At 35.5% G+C, this 12,241-nt stretch overlaps 2 pseudogenes; one reads left to right on the plus strand and one right to left on the minus strand.

Annotated features, from left to right (window-relative positions):
- Positions 1-1,685: 1,685 nt before the first annotated feature.
- On the plus strand, positions 1,686-11,860 carry LOC146907501 (uncharacterized; annotated as a pseudogene).
- LOC146907502 (uncharacterized) lies at positions 9,609-10,588 on the minus strand (annotated as a pseudogene).
- Positions 11,861-12,241: the final 381 nt, after the last annotated feature.

The raw sequence follows: 12,241 nt of genomic DNA on the forward strand, positions 1-12,241 counted from the left end.
ACGTAAAGTGAAACGATTAAAATTTGACAAAGCGGACTAAAACGAACCAATGGCCTAAATGAGGTACTTTAAAGTACCTCTCTGCCGAAATTTCGTGTGAAATGACCAAAATGCCCCTGGGGGCTAAAACGACTAAAAGTGACTCAGATGCAAATTTAAAATGGATTTTTAACAGGAAAATGAAGCAAGAGCCTATACAAACAAAGTTAAAAGACTCAGAGACAATTTGTAGGATTAAAGCAGTGACTTGACACTTGAAATGACTAAAATGCCCCCAGGGGCAAAACTGACTCAAAATGACTTCGAATGCAAATTTTGAACTGGATTTTGACATAGAATGAAACAAAGACTTATTCAACCTATTTGAAAGGAGTTAAACAAATTTTTGAAAGACTGAGAGAAATTTGACATAGGAAATGACTAAAATGCCCTTGCATGTGAATTTTGCAAATAACATTGAAATAAAATGCAGAGAAAGATGCAATTGATCAGAGACAGTTCAAATGACTTATAATGCAAGAAAAGAAAAATTGACTAGTATTTTTAGGTCCAAAATTAGGGTATAACAAGGGGTACTAAAGTGTTAGCTTGAGCAAGAGTTGTAAAAGTCTAAGTGGTTAACTTAGCAACAAGGTGCAAGCCTGCTGAGGCTTAGAGAATACAAGATTGTAAGTGTTCAGGTGAACACAGATTGTAAGGTGCAGGATTTGAGAGGTTATCTCAAGCATCATAGTGGAAAATCTCACAAAACTTTGAGGAGTAGACTAGCCCACATTGGGTGAACTACTATAAATCTCTGTGTGTTCTTTCCTTCTTCCTTATACTCTTTACTTACTGCAAACACAAACACACACAAACACAGTTACTTTGTTAAAACTGTTTTTGCACTCAGACATCAGAACGTTCTGAAGTCTGCTATTAACTTAACCATTCCAAGTTTCCACTTGAGAATTATTTTTTAAGTTACAGGTTCATTTTTAAAGGGTCACAATTCAAACACCCCCTTCCTTGTGACTATTTTATCTACTTCAACAGAATGTCTCTGTGAGCTCCACATATCCTAGGTTATTAGTGGTGAAGGGGAAACCTAGAACCACAATCTGTGACTCTAACATATTTCATATTAATTTGTCATAAACATATCAGAATCCGTAGTTTATATGTTAGATTTTATAAACAAGTTCTCTAAGTTCGTTTTATGGAATGCACCAGGTGAAGTAACCCCAACAACATCCCACTACTAACCAGATAAATACCTATCTTCTCATGCTAATGACAGACTCCTCTAACTACATGTGGTATACCAACTACGGTAAAACTCATCCAGACTAATCTGGAGCATGCGAGGGACACATATTATTTCATTGTTTTGTTCTATAACATATATCTAATATGTTTCAATTATTCTGTGGTAACTAGATTCAATTATCTAAATCGAAGTCTCATAATTAAAACTCCTATTTATTAGGGTTAATAAACTACCCAAACGATAACAATTTAACGTATGATTTACTCACTCTCATGATATGTCAAGTTTTAATCATATCCTTAACTTGGTTTACCTTTAAGGGACTCATTTGGTGTTGATGACAAGTTTAGGGAAGGTTTGGGACACGTTAGAAAGGAAATTATGTAGTCGGACATCAAAATTTGAATTTTTAAAGGCTGGTAATCAATTACAATAGATGGGTAATCAATTATCAAATGCCTCAATATTGCATAATTCACACTGGTAATTGATTACCAATAGCATGTAATTGATTACCTCAGCCTATATTTCAGTTTTTCAGCATTCTAAAAGCACTTTTCTTCCCCAATCATATCAAAATGACCAACCAACACTATTAACTCAAAAATCAACATTTTAAGCATGTAAGTCAAGCCAAGAACACCTTCAACACAACATATCATACAGGGAAAATCTAAATTCAAGTTTTCTCACAATTCAATCAAAAATCTAAGGAGGGAACTAACTACTAGGAACTAGGGATGGCAATGAATCGAACCAACTCGATTAAAGTTCGTAATTCGATTCGACAATTGATTCATTGAACTTGGTTCATGAACCAAATGAGCCGAACTTGAGCTGAAAATTAAGTTCGTCAACTAATTGAGCTGAACTTGAGCTATATGTTGTTCGACTCGCACTACTAGAAAATATACATTTAACATCATGGTTTTCACATCAGGGAGTATATACCGGAGGGGAAAAATAGATAACGAAGGTTTTCACATCTGTTGAGGAATTGCCTGTGGGGAAAAATTGATAAGGAAGAGTTTTCACATCAGTGGAATTAATGCCTGAAGAGAAAGATAAACGCGGTGGCAATTTTGTAATATCAGTGAACTTTAGATCAAATATTTGACACATGAGTGGCTACACTTACCTGAATGGAAAACAAATAAAAAAAATCTGCAAATCCCAAATTCAACCACATTCTTTTCACTCACGTTCCTTCTCTCTTCTCGACTCACCATCACCATAACGCTAATTTCTCCACCACCAAATTTGTTTCATCAACCACCGCCACAATAAGGATCTAATAACCCAAAACATACTCCCTCCGGTCTCAAATGTAAGAACTTTTCACTTTTTAGATTCATTCAATAAATGATGTATGTGGTTTATAATATAGACCACATACGTCATTTATGGAATGAATCTAAAAAGTGAAAAGTTTCGTACATTTGAGACCGGAGGGAGTAGTTATTATGCAATAAGTTACTACAAAATACAAATGTTTCCAACGAAAGTCTAAATAAACATCAAGAGGGCCATTAATGTCTTAACTAGAACATATATGATGGCCTAAGAGAATGCAGCTCCAATAAGCCTCTTTCATCCCACCATCACGACATGTACAATCAATAACGCTGGATTTACTCAGAGTTGAGCTTGTAGATCTACAATTCGAAAAAGAAAGCGAATGCCTAATTCTAAATAGTGAAGTCATATCCCTTTGTGGTACTTAAAAAATAAATAATTAAGTTTCTATCGACCATAATGCAATAATATATACAAGGGTAAACCGTAGGTGACACAAGGGTATATTAATAAAATTCAATAGCAGTATATCATTTTCAGGTATAGAAATAAAATAAGTCTCACTTCTAAAACATTGGGTTCTAAACATAACTGATTTGCAAAAACATTACTATACACATAAAATATACATAGATAACTGAGTTCTAAACATGGTAATATGATCAGTTCCTTAATTCAGCATATCTATAACAAAGTTTTGAAATAAAGGAAATAGTCACACTATGAAACGAAGTAAATGAATGAATATAAATTGAAATAATTATATCACTAGATAAGAACTTACTTAAATACAAAAGTTCATCGGAACAAAATTTATCGGCAAGACTAAGCTCTTCTAGGATGTTGTTATCTATTAGTAGTTTAGGTAGTAGTTATAGTTTAGAGTGTAGTTGGATAGTGAAGAAGGCTTTAGTTGATAGTTGAAATATAGTAGCAAGTAGTGTGAGGACTTGGAGCAAGAATATATTGTATTGCTCTCCAAATTGGATTGATTGGATTGGATTACAAATGAGTACATGCTTGCCTATTTATAGGTGTGAATGTCATGTTCTAGATAGTTATTTCTAGACTCTTCATGACATTTCCTACTACATGTGTAGTATTAATTAATTCTAAAACTACTAAACTATTCTAGAGAAATGTAGGCATATCATTCTATAACATTCTATAGGTTACTAATGCATTCTAGAGAATTCTAGAAATATGCAGCACATTCTAACACTCCTCCTTGATGCATATTTCGGTAACTCCAAGCATAGTTCATAGTAGCTCAAATCTTGATCGTGGTAAAGCCTTTGTGAATATGTCTGCAATTTGGTCTTCTGTAGTGCAATACTCGAGCTGGATCTGTTTAGTCGCTTCAGCTTCTCTGATAAAGTGATATTTGATTGTTATGTGTTTTGTTCTACTGTGATGCACTGGATTCTTTGTGATTGCAATTGTAGATTTATTATCACAGTAGATTATGGAAGACTCATCTTGTATTTCACCCATTTCTTCAAGTATTCTTCGAAGCCATATAGCTTGACTTGTAGCTTCAGCTGCTGCAATGTACTCTCTGCTGTGGATTATGCAACTGTAGCCTGCTTCTTTGACGCCCATGAGAAAAATCCTGATCCTAGTGAGAAGGCATAACCTGATGTGCTCTTCATGTCATCTACTGATCCTGCCCAATCACTGTCAGTGTAGCCAAGCAACTTTGAGTTGCTCTTGGGTTTATACCATATGCCATACTCCTTTGTGCCTTGCAAGTATCTTAGAACTCTTTTACCAACTCCAAAGTGAATTTGACTTGGTTTCTGCATGAACCTTGATAGGAGACTTGTAGCGAACATGATGTATGGTCTCGTGGCAGTAAGATATAGTAGACTCCCGATCAAACTTCTATAGTGTGATGCATCAACTTCTAGGGATCCATCATCCTTTTGTAGCTTTTCATTTGTTCCTAATGGAGTAGTGACTGGCTTGCAATCATTCATCTTGAACTTCTTCAATAGTCCTTCAGTGTATTTCTTTTGGCAGATAAATATACCTTCTTGTTGTTGTTTTACCTCTATGCCGAGGAAGTAATCCATTAAGCCAAGGTCGGTCATCTCAAATGTGTTCATCATGTCTTCTTTGAATCCAGCTATCATTTTCATATTGTTTCCAGTGAAGATAAGATCATCAACATATAAGGAGACAATGAGAGTATCATGCTGACCTTGAGTCTTGATGTATAATGTTGGCTCACTCTTGCTCCTCCTGAATCCTCGATCCTTAAAGTACTGATCAATTCTACTATACCATGCTCGAGGGGCTTGCTTTAGGCCATATAAAGCTTTTCTTAGTCTCAAAACTTTGCCTTCATTTCCTTTGACTACAAATCCTTGTGGCTGCTCCACATAAATCTCTTCCTCAAGTACGCCATTTAGAAAAGCTGATTTCACATCTAGTTGGTATATGCTCCACCGTTTTTGTGCAGCAAGAGCTATTAAGGCTCTAATAGTGTCTAGGCGAGCAACCGGGGCAAATGTCTCATTATAGTCGACTCCAGGTTGTTGCGAGTAACCTTTTGCGACTAGTCTAGCCTTGTGTTTCTGTATTGAGCCATCGGGATTAAACTTTGTCTTATAAACCCATTTAACTCCAATTATGTCTTTTCCATGTGGACAATCAACAAGCTCCCAAGGATTATTCTTCTCGATCATTTTAATCTCATCTTGCATTGCCTTGACCCATACTTCTTGTTTTGACGCCACATCATAGTTTTCAGGCTCAAGCATGGCCAAGTTGCAAGTTTCATGTATATCCACCAATGATCTTACTTTGTTGGAGTAGATCCTGGTGAAGAAGTTTCCGGTTGAGGAGGTGAAGGTGGCGTACCTGGTTCTTCAGTTGTTCCTGTTATGTCTTCCAGCTAGCATTTTCATCAACATTGACATCTCGGCTGACAATGAGCTTCTTTGTTTGTAAGTTATAGACTCTATAACCTTTTGATTGTGTGCTATATCCCAAGAATATTCCACGTATGCTCTTGTCTTCTAACTTATGTCTCTTTTGAGCAGTAACATGTATGTAGCAAATAGATCCAAAAACTCTTAGATGCTTAGCTGATGGTTTTTTGCCACACCAAGCCTCAATTGGAGTTTTGTCATTGACTGCTTTGGTTGGTCATCTGTTGAGTATGTAGACAGCAGTGTAAACTGCTTCAGCCCAAATGTATTAGGCAATCCTTTATCTTTTATCATCGATCGAGCCATCTCCATGACTGTGCGATTCTTCCTCTCTGGCACACCATTTTGTTGTGGAGAATATGCGACTGTTAGTTGTCGCTCGATGCCTTCATCTTCACAAAACTTATCAAACTCATGGGAGTTGTACTCTTTGCCACGATCACTTCTGAGAACTTTAATACATTTTCCGCTTTGTTTTTCGACAAAGGTCTTAAACTTTTTAAATATTCCAAAAACTTCTGATTTTTCTTTCATAAAGTAGACCCAAGTCATTCTAGAGAAATCATCAATGAAGAGGATGAAATACCTATTGTTGTGGAGTGAGGGTGTCCTCATCGGTCCACAAACATTTGTGTGTATCAACTCCAATAACTCCTCAACTCTCCAAGTTTCTCCTGTTGGAAATGTCAATCGATGTTGCTTTCCAAGAAGACATCCTTCACAAGCTTCATTATTTTCCTTCAAGTGTGGGAGATCTCTCATCATATTCTTCTGATATAACATCTTCAATGCTTGAGTGTTAAAGTGACCAAATCTTCGATGCCATAGCCATGAATCATCAACTTGAACTTTGAAGGCAATGTTAGTAGTATATTTGAAGCTTATTGGAAAGCTTCTATTTCTTTTTTCCATTTTTATTTTGGCTATCTCTTGCCTTTTGTGATTGTTGTCATATATTGAGCATGTGTCTCCTTCAAAGTGTATAGTATATCTTTTCTCTAACATTTGACCAATACTCATAAGATTTTCTTTAAGATTGGGAACTAGCAAGACGTCTTTGATAAACCTCGTACCTTTCTTAGTCTCCACCATCACAGTGCCTTTGCCCACAACTGAGCCGTTTCCTAGTCGAACCTTTGCTTTGACAGAGTCATCAATATCCTTGAAGATGCTCGCATCTTTGGCCATGTGATTGCTACAACCACTATCCACGTACCAATTTCTACTCAATTCGTCATTGGAATCTTGTGTGGCATAAAAAAGATGTTGGTCATAGTCACGTTGGTCCTTCTCACACTCATGCTCTTCAGTGAAGTTTGCTTGATGCTTATTTTTGCTGTAGCAGTCCTTCTCCACATGTTCGAATTTCTTACAGTATCCACATTGTTGTTTTCCGCGCCATCAACAATATTTCTCGGCATGATTGGTCCTCTTGCATATGCCACATGGAGGATAATCATCTTGATTTTTCTTTGAGAAATTTCTAGAAAAATCTTTGTTTCTAGAATTTTCTCCACTTTTCTTGTTTCCTCCAAATCCTTTATTTTGAGACCGTAATTTAAGCTTTGATTGAAAGGCATATTCAACTGTATCATCATCATGCCTACTCAATCTTTGCTCATAAGCTTCTAGTGAGCCTATTAATTCTATCACTGACAAAGTTGCCAGATCTTTGGTTTGCTCAATCGTAGTAACAATTGCATCATACTTACGAGGAATAGAAATTAGAATTTTCTCAACAATTCTTTTGTCGAGAATACTATCCCCGTAAGTTTTCATTTGACTCACTAGTTCTTTTATCTTGGTATAATATTCTTTTATGGTCTCAGACTCTTTCATTTTTAATAACTCAAACTCACGTCTTAGAGTCTAAAGTTTAATGGCACGTACCTTGTCACTTCCTTCAAACTCCTCCTTTAGTGTACCACAAGCATCTTTGGCACTTGTAGCTCCCATTATTCTTGGAAAGATATTGTTTGCTACCGCTTGTTGCAGAAAGAACAATGCCTTTGCATCTTTCTGCTTATTTTCCTTCAAATCCTTTTTCTGAGCTGCATTGAGAGTTGAAATGTCTACGGGAATAGTAAATCCTTCATCTACAATCTCCCATAAATCTTGAGAGCAAAAAAATGTCTTCATTTTAATGCTCCAAAAATCATAGTTTTCACCATTGAAAGTAGGGATAGTCATAGATGATGGTTGAATGGTATTAGCCATGTCTTAGGGAAAAGTTTAGAAATTGTGTAGAATATAAGGAGGGTTTGGTTGGAATTTAGGTGGATAAATTTTCTACGCCCAATATATGATCGAACGTAGCTCTGATGCCACTGTTAGTAGTTTAGGTAGTAGTTATAGTTTAAAGAGTAGTTGGATAGTGAAGAGGGCTTTAGTTGATAGTTGAAATATAGTAGTAAGTAGTGTGAGGACTTGGAGCAAGAATATATTGTATTGCTCTCCAAATTGGATTGATTGGATTGGATTACAAATGAGTACATGCTTGCCTATTTATAGGCGTGAATGTCATGTTCTAGATAGTTCTTTCTAGACTCTTCATGACATTTCCTACTACATGTGTAGTATTAATTAATTCTAAAACTACTAAACTATTCTAGAGAAATCTAGAACATGCAGCACATTCTAACATTATCTAATAAAAGAAAACAACATACAGAACAACAGTAGTTTAAAAAAAAAACTAACCACCACATATGGTCTAAATTAGGGACCTAAACAACAGTCTCCACATATGGTCTAGTTTAGTGTCAGATTTGCTTCAAACCAGATTACAATGCAATCAGTTGCTATTATATCACAACAGTGGAACAAAACAATTGGATCAGAGTTATGGAAGCTACAATAATTATGGTGCTTAATCTCTGTCAGGACCTTTTGCTACTCAGTTCAATTCCCTCCTTCTTTGGAACATCAATTCATGGCTTTACAGGCTTGGTTACCCTTTATCATGAAATATCATGAAAGGTTAAAAGACATTCTGAAACTTTGTAACATGCCATTGCCAACTAAAAGTATTTCCGAATTAGACAGCCTCCATGGATTGATTTGGAATAATGAAAAAGTGTAACACGAAGACAATGAAAAAGGGACGTACCTTGATGTAGTAAAATTGCAATGCAAGTTTTGACCTTGAAAGAAAAGGAATAATTTAATTTGTAGACAATTTCAGCAATGTATTTCAACAATTTATAGGAGAATTAAAACCCCATTTTTGGAGATTAATCAAATTTCGGGAAAGAAAATTGCTTGAAATTATGATCACCGAACCTTGGGGTCCAAGACTCTTTCTTGGGGTACAAAGCTTGCCTAAATCGGACATGTGTGATTGGGCGTTCTTTTCCTTTGACTTAACTCTCATATTTTAAAATACATCAAATATATCATTATCCAAATAAATAATTACTTAACATCAAATATTTTTTTGTTGAATAAATCAAAGCAAGTGAAAAAGAAATACATGTGAATAATACTAACTACTAAGTAAAAATCATAATTTCAGTACCCCTTGGAAGTATTGGGCACTGGGCAGCCACCCACCCTGCCCATTCTCAAGGCCACCCCTGCATCCAACCTACCCAAACAATCAGCAGCAAAGTTACCTTCTTGGAGGTTTTGAAGCAACTCAATGTACCAATACCCACTCAATAATTTCTTAATCAATCTGATCAAGTTGCCAAACGTATGAAAAACATTCAAAGGATCACAAACCAACTGAATTACATGAAAAGTGTCTGAATAGCAAGCAACATGACCTTGACAAGTTGGACTAACGACGCATGACCTAATGAATCTATAAACAAGAACACCATTCCATATTGCAGTGAGGATGCATGTGTAGACAATTGCATTTCCAAACCCAAACTACATCTCTTCTCAGATTACATTAACACATATATTTCAAATATTAAAACAAGACACTCAAACGAATCTTATGAAATATAATCATATGGCCATTTCAAGCCTTAAAACTTTAGAGATAATATAAGATAGACAAAAAATTCACCGAGTTCATAAGTCATCTAGAGCCACATAATTTGAGAAAAGATAATGAAAATTTAGAGTCCATGACATAGGAGAGTAACAAGCTGCTTGCATGGTGCTAAATTAACATATTATTGAACCAGAGAATAATCAACTTCATCGTGTTGATTTTGAAAACACCAATCCAGCCAATAAAGTTGTGATCTACGAGGAAGTCAACACCTATCAGCATGAACAATGCATTTAATTATTACTCCATGAATACATTTCACATTCTGCATGTATAGTATTAATATTGTACACACAATTTCATTCATATCCCCTCTTGCCTGGATTGCTTAGCACATGGCATTTGTGTTGTGAGAAAAACAATGCAAGGTCACCCAAAGTTTGTAGCTTGACATAACTCATCGTTGAGAAGTCTATCCTCTAGACATCCAATAATTTATTCTGTTTAAAGAAAACCACATGAACCTTCCCATCATAACTAAGTAACATAGGCAAAAAGGATGGTCCATTGGGCGAATTTTAAGTTCTAGAAATTTCAAACTTGTAGAGTTCAGACTGGTACACCTATCTCAACCTTGTTAGTGAGAACTTAAATACTATTATGCAAAAAAACAAAGTCCAAAACAATCCACGGATTTCCGCTTTTGGAATAAGTAACCCAACTAGAATATCGAGACTGATAAACATGCAAACTACTAGAGCTTATGCAATGAGCCTCTATGAAAAATTCATTTGAACCTTTGACAAAAGTAAGTAATACTCGAGAACCGTAACGAAAAAAATAATCTTCAATAGCTGACGTGTGAATGATCATTTGTTTTCTTATAAATGGATTCATTAATTGTGGTTTATTGGCACCATTCATGATGAGATATCCACTAGACGAACTCAGATTGAATAATTGTGGTAAGTTTGTTTTTCAGATATGCTATAAAAAGAACAAAATTTCTTTGCATATGAAGTTGTTTGAACAAGTAATGGTGATTCTGATACCATGAAACTTTTGCAATAAATTTTTTGAACTATTCTCCACTCCCTTGCAAACACCAGAAAATTGAAATAGATTGTCAAAATCTAGTTTTCCAGATGGTATCAAGAACATTATCCGAAATACACTCAATGAGAAGCTTCAGAGACACCATTGTTTTTCATTGTGGTTAAATGGTTGCCTTCTCTTTAAGAAAATATCTTTCTTGGATTATAGTAATGTTTGCAAATATATATTTCCTTATCTCATATTTTTCTATGATATTATTAATTAAATGAATAAAAACATATGCATTCTTTGACATCGGGAATAACCTAGCATTATTATTGTTTCAGGTAGAGAAAAGAAAAGTGTTGTTGATTTCAGCCAACTTTCGGATAATGTTCTTGATACCATATCTCAAAAACTAGATTATGACGATCTATTTCAATTTTCTGGTGTTGGCAAGGAGTGGAGGAGAGTTCAAAAAATTTATTGGAGAAGTTTCATGGTATCACAATCTCCACAACTTGTTCAAACAACTTCATATGCAAAAAAATTTTGTTCTTTTTATAGCATACCCAAAAAACGAGCTTACCACGCTAAGATGAGATATTTTTTGGTATTATCCTATCTGAGTTCGTGTGGTGGATATCTCATCATGAAAGGTGCCAATAAACTACAATTAATGAATCCATTTATAAGAAAACAAATGATCATTGACACCTCAGCTATTAAATATTATTTTTTTCGTTATGGTTCTCGAGTATTACTTACTTTTGTCAAAGGTTCAGATGAATTTGTCATAGAGGCTTATTGCATAATCTCAAGTAGTTTGCATGTTTATCAGTCACGATATTCTAGTGTGGTTACTTATTCCAAAAGCAGAAATCTAATGATTGTTCTGGACTTTGTTGTTTTGCATAATACTATTTATGTTCTCACTGACAAGGTTGAGATAGGTGTACTTAGTCTGAACTCCACAGGTTTGAAATTTCTAGAACTGAAAAATTCGCCCAATGGACCATCCTTTTTGCCTATGTTACATAGTTGTGATGTGAAGCTTCTTGTGGTTTATTTTAACCATAATAAATTATTGGATGTCTACAGGATAGACTTCTCAACGATGAGTTTTGTCAAGCTAGAAACTTTGGGTGACCTTGCATTGTATTTCTCACAATACAAATGCCATGTGCTGAGCATTCCAGGCAAGTGGGGATATGAAAGAAACTGTCTGTACAATATTAATAATATACATGCAGAATGTGAATTGTATTCATTGAGTAATAATTAAATGCATTGTTCCTGCTGATAGTTGTCGACTTCCTCATATAGTCACAACTTTATTGGCTGGATTGGTGTTTTCAAAATCTACACGATGAAGTTGATAATACTATGGTTCAATAATATGCTAATTTAGCGCCTTTAATTTCTAGCATCGGAGTAGCGCCTTTCGAAGCCCTATACGGAAGGAGGTGGCGAACCATGTTGTGTTTGTATGAGACCGGAGAGAGTGTTGTTTGGCACCAGAGATTGTAGAGCAAACCACCGAGAAGTTTAAAATGATTAAAGAGAATATGAAAGCATCTCAAAGTAGACAAAAAATTTATCATGACATGCGGAGGAAGCCATTAGAATTCCAAGAGGGAGAAAATGTATTTTTGAAGGTCACTTCGACGACGGGTATTGGTCGCGCGTTGAGGTGGAATAAACTTACGCCTCGATTCATTGGTCCCTATCAGATTACCAAGAGAGTTGGAGAAGTAGCCTATCGGGTGGTCTTACCGC

Source organism: Medicago sativa, chromosome 7 (assembly GCF_051527215.1).
Source record: "Medicago sativa cultivar Bolivia chromosome 7, Bolivia_mono, whole genome shotgun sequence".
In the NCBI taxonomy this organism is placed as follows: Eukaryota; Viridiplantae; Streptophyta; class Magnoliopsida; order Fabales; family Fabaceae; genus Medicago; species Medicago sativa.